This window comes from Phasianus colchicus, chromosome 3, assembly GCF_987193195.1.
Source record: "Phasianus colchicus chromosome 3, bPhaCol1.hap1.1, whole genome shotgun sequence".
NCBI lineage: Eukaryota > Metazoa > Chordata > Aves > Galliformes > Phasianidae > Phasianus > Phasianus colchicus.
The window spans coordinates 48,529,890-48,535,556 of record NC_143438.1 but is presented as its reverse complement, the minus strand read 5'-3'; positions in this window follow the sequence as shown (position 1 = coordinate 48,535,556).

The window sequence follows — 5,667 nt, the reverse complement described above, 5'->3', positions numbered from 1 at the left end:
TCTTAAATTCATTCCCATTATAGAAGTTACGTTCCTACAAAAACAATGAGCAATAAACTGTGTATTGAGCATTACATTTGTAAAATCATTCGGGTATGGTACTGTTGAAAACTCAGCAGCAAATATTAATAAAAAAATAAAACCACTTATATTAAAAACACACCTTACTGATTAAATAAAAGTAACATGGTTGATGGCAGAATTTCCGTCTCTTTGCACTTATTTCATTTAGGTCCAATCCCACACACTGATCCACATGATACATTTCTCTTTGTAAGTATCTATTAAGGCATTTGTCATCCCCTTGATGTAGAATGCTTTTGCTCACATCCTGTTGGGGAAAATGCACTGTCCAAAGCACTGCATGCTGAGAGACAACAATCAAATTTTACTGTGGTTACCTTCAAGCTTTCCTGGTCAGATTTTCTGAAACGTAAGATGTAGACACTTAACTCAGTTATTTTCAGAGACAAAAGAGCTAATAAGAAACACTATAAGAAATTTTCCAATGTAGTATTTTTATATGTTGTACACAAAGCTTCACTAGGAAGCTAAAATACTGAGTCCAGGATGTGCACTCTGTTCAGAAGCATGAATTCATAGGCTCTTTGGCTTTTCATGGGATCTGAGAAACCAAACAGCAACAGGGAAACAGGTGTTGGAGATGGAGAGAATTGTGTTGTTAACAAAACACATCTTATTGGAAAGATGGGTAATGAGAACAAAATTCCAAGTCACAAGCACTTTGTAATGAAAACTTTCCTCTTGCTTCAGAACTGTGTAATAGCTGAAGTTGAAAGGAAAATCTAGAAACTGTCTAGTGCAATCCTCCTGCTCACAAGGGTGCCTATTACAGATATGCTCCAGAACATAACCTCAGCTTGCTCTTGGAGTTTATGCAATGTACTGTAAGGCCTTCAGCCACCTAGAAACCATGCTGGATCTAAGCAAAACTAAGGTTTTAGAGTACAATATATTAAGTCTTGTCAAATAGACCTAGACAAAATGAAAATTTAGAAGAGAAATGAAAATATGTTTCTAAGGATGCAAAGAAACTAACCCATAGCATACATTTCACAACGAACAGAAGGATTAATGCTTTTTTTAGGAAACCAGGACACAGACCAGTATGGCTTACAAGACTTACCAGAATGGGCTATGGAGAGCAGTAAACAACTCCATGAGAGCTGGTGTTGATGAAATGGCAATAAATGCTCTTGACACAAGGCAGGTCTTCATGGTTGTGTTGGTAAGGCACTGAGTATCAACATTCAGACATCCACATGCTGTCACAGAGCACAGTCATTCCGAGAACTAGACTGACCACTACATGGATTGGAAAGGGCCTCTCCTTTCAAGAGTTACATCCAATACGTGTTTCTGGAAGCTCCTTATCTCCTCTCAGCTGCAAGTTGCCTCTTCCAACTGAGATCCAGTAGGCAATTTCTTGAGCACTTCAAGCCAACAAAACAAAGCAGCTTGCTTATCTTAGCAGTTCCCAAATGTTTTCAAACTTTGGGCCCCTTCCCTTTTTCTGTAATTGTTTGGACTTCTCGTGCACAACTGACATACATTTGCAGTCACTGGCCTGGCCCCAAATCACTGCAAACCAGACACAGCTGTACCTCCAACATACACGCTGGATCCCTTCCTCAAGATAGGTTAGCAGTGTTTCTTGCCAGCCTGGAAAACAGCAGATAACTGCTGTAGAATATCCCAGCCATATATATGTATACATATACATATTATTATTTGTTTCCCTTCCAAGAGAGGGAAAGCAAAAATCCGCCAAACACACAAGAACCTACAATGGTCAGCAGTTCTTCATTGGCAAAAACCTCTTCCTCTGTGGGATCCAATTTTCCTGTCCTTTTTTTTTTTTTCCTACTAGATATGCAAGAATCCAGCCTCTTCCCTCCTCTTGGATGAGGGTATGGGGACTTCATGAATCTGCAGAAATAAGGTCCCTGTGCTGTCTCAGCTTCCTTTCCAGTCCATTAAAGGAACTGTACATCTAGTGATTAGAAAACCACTAGACTAAACCAGCTTCACATGTGGCATTGGCTAACCTCTCTCAGGAATTCTTCAGATGCATTGGCAGTGTGTGCAGGGTTAATCACAGCTGAGAGGTTTAAGCAACACCTACTTCTGCATCTGTCAGTCACCACTTCCTTGCCCAGATGAGGTACCTGATAACCAGCAGGGCAGGTTCAGTATGTGTTAACACGTCAAAGGGGCTGCAAGGTCTCTGTGCTAGCAAGACTGCCATGATAGGACACAGCATCAAGAACTCAGACTACAAGTATGCAGCAATTCCTTCTTGAGTCAGCTGCCGCCAACAGGCACTCCAGCACTATTACACTTAAAATTAGTAAATAAAGCTAAATTAACATAAAATCCTTCTGGCTTTACGCCGGTTTAATCAGCATGCTGCACCTGTGTGAATGCAGTTCCTCCTTACTCCGCAAGTCCTCTAGACCCAGAGTAAGACTGCCCATAAGCACTGTTGTTCACAGTCACCGCATCCTCTGAGGAGAACGCGTTTCTGAGAAGTTCGTGTTCTTTCAGCACAGGAGACATTAGCTCGCACACTCAAACTGAAATTAGTGCTTCCAATGCTGCCACCTTCTGTGGAAAGCTGGAAGTTTACTCATATTCTTCTATTCCATGACCTGAGTTTTCTCAAGTTTTGGAATGTAACGCTTTACAAGAAAGCTTGCTTCTTTACAAAAATTTGCTGTTCAGCAAATTACTATTGCATGAAAGGATGTGAGAAAAACCTAGCTTTACTTGCTTCATGGTCCTAAGAAAAAAGGATGTAAAAACATCATGTTAAGTTTACAAAGCTAGCCATCACATTAAAAAATGCTTTTATCATCCTCCAGGAAGTTTACAGGCAAACCAATGATTAAAGTATCTTTCATCTGGAAAGAATTCTGCTCTCCTGCAGTAACCTACAAGAGACTACGTGTTGCTGCAGTCACTGTAAAGTCACAGCAGATTATCATGCATTGAAAAGGAGCTGTAACAGGAAGTTATCGATAACATTTCTTGCTATCAGCTTTTTCAAATGCTGCAGCTGCTGAAGATCTCCATTTGCCTAGGAGAAACTGTGCTTCAGAGAGGTCTGTCAAGAAAAAGACTTATCAAGGGAGGTTCCTTGTTTCAGTTAACAAAGGGGGGAGGGGAGGAAATTACAGGTAAAGCAAAATGCCTCTATAGAATTTGATTTATATATAAAAAAAATTTACTCAGCAAGTTGTGTATGTTTCCCAACAGTTAATCTAGTATATCTAACAGCTACAGAAACAACAAAATGTTTGAGATTACAAAAAAAGGACTAAAAATTTTAGTACTGAAATGAAAATATCATCTTTAAAATACTTCATATATTAACAAAGGAATATTTAGAGAAAGTTTATGCTGTGTAGCTCTCAAGTACTACTTTTGTGCTGTTAGTTTGAAATCTGCACAAGAAACTGGGAATCTATGGGAGAACACCTGTCACACATTACCACGCATTAAAAAAAAAAAAAAAAAATCAAACAACTTTCAAAGTCATTTACTGGTTGGCTAATGCTGAAGTTCACCACACTTGTCCCCAATCATTCTGATGGAGTGATATATTCTCACCAGCATGAAAATGTATAATGAAATCAACAGAGATGGCTGTGTTAGCAAGCAGAACATACCAGTGCCAAAACCAGCAAGTATACTACATGCATTTCAGATAAGACTTACTTTAGTTTTCTCCTGGCGTGGAAGAAAGAGAATACTATGTATGCTATGTATGATACTAGGTTCCTCAGCATTAGTGCTCATGGAATGGCTTGGGTTGGAAGGGACCTCCAAGTCCACCCAGTCCCACCCCGTGCTGTGGGCAGGGCTGCCACCCAGCAGCTCAGCTGCACAAGGCCCCATCCAACCTGGCCTTGAGTGCCTGCAGAGATGGGGCACCACAGCTTACATGGGCAGCTGTGCCAGCGCCTCACTGCCCTCTGAGTGAAAAACTTCCCTCTAACATCTAAATTTCCACTCTTTTAGTTTAAACCCTCTCTTTCTAGTCATATCACTATCTACCTGTGTAAAAAGTTGATTTCCCTCCTGCTTGTAAGTTCCCCTTAAGTGCTGAAAGGCTGCTATCAGATCCCCCCAAAGCCTTTGCTTCTCCAGGCTGAATGAGGATGAGGAGTGCACTTTTGAAGCAACCCCCTCCATTGCTCCTACTTGTCAGGCTCCCTCTTGGAGTGTGCCAGCCAGATTCCGTTTGAGTGACATCAAACCAGCAGACATATCCCCAGAACATACATAACACACTCCAGCCCTAGTGGTGGCAGCATCTACAGGGCTGAGCTGAAGCTGCCCTGGGCTGGTGCATCTGTGAACTTCAGCCCTGCTGATTTCACTTAGAACTTCTCCTATTACTTGCTAATGCGGACGTTAGCTCAGAGCTTGAAATATCCTGAAAGAATGAATCCACAGGGTAAAGTTAGATGGAGTACAAAACCATCATCCAGAGTAATAAGAATCATAAAATCACAGAATCATTAAGCTTGGAAAAGACCTCTAAGAACATCCAGTCCAACCATCAATCTAACGCCACCATACTCACTAACCATGTCTCTCAGTGCCACATCTACTCTTTTCTTGAGCACCTCCAGGAATGAGGACTCCACTGTTTCCCCTGGGCAGCCTGTTCCAAAACTTGAACATTGTAAGACGTATTTACGTATATGTATGCTATATGCATGTTATGTACATGTTTATGCATATGAAGGACACATTTATGTACTTATGCATGTATTTATCTATGTATATTGAAATACCCTATCTTGATTTCCTGTCAAAGTTCACTAAAGTTGTTGGAGGTAGCAGCATGCTAAAAAAAACTAAACTTTCTACATTATGCAGCCAAATTGCTCCTAAATTGTAGCTATGAATCTAATTCTCAAAGCAGAATCTAGCTGCTGATGCAAGCTTCTAGCAAGATAGTCATACAGTAAGTTCTTTTCCAAAAATGCTTCTCCTATATGTTTAATTGATGTAACTGCTGTAGGAATATTGACTAATTGCCAAAGGGAAGGGACACGTCTCTTAAGCTACAGATCTATTGGAAAAATATGACTCTTTAAGACCGCCTCTTCACTGAATTAATAAGACTGAAACATCTCAGAGAATAGGCAAAAAAAAAAAAAAAAAAATTACGGATGCCGGCATCTTACTGCCAAATGTGGTCAGACAGCAGCGATGGGGCGAGAGGCAGTGGCATCACGTTGCACCAGGGCAAGTTCAGGTTGGGTATTAGGAGAAATTTCTTCTCAGAAAGAGCGGTGAGGCAGCGGCACAGGACTGCCCAGGGAGGTGCTGCAGTCACCGTCCCTGGGGGTGTTCAAGAGCCGTGTGGATGTGGCACTGAGGGACGCGGGCACGGTGGGGAGGGCTGACGGCTGACATAGATTATGTTAACGGTCTTTTCCAACCTTTAATAATTCTGTGAATCCAGTCACTTCACCACCAGACAACAAGCAAGCCCAGTTTCCCCCTATGTCGGCGCAGGCACCTCAGCCCACAGAACAGCCCGCAAGAGCAACCCGCCACCACACCGCGCGCCGCTCCCGCTCGAGGCCAGAGCCGCGCCCTCCCCGAGGCGGCGCCCTCCTGCGCCCG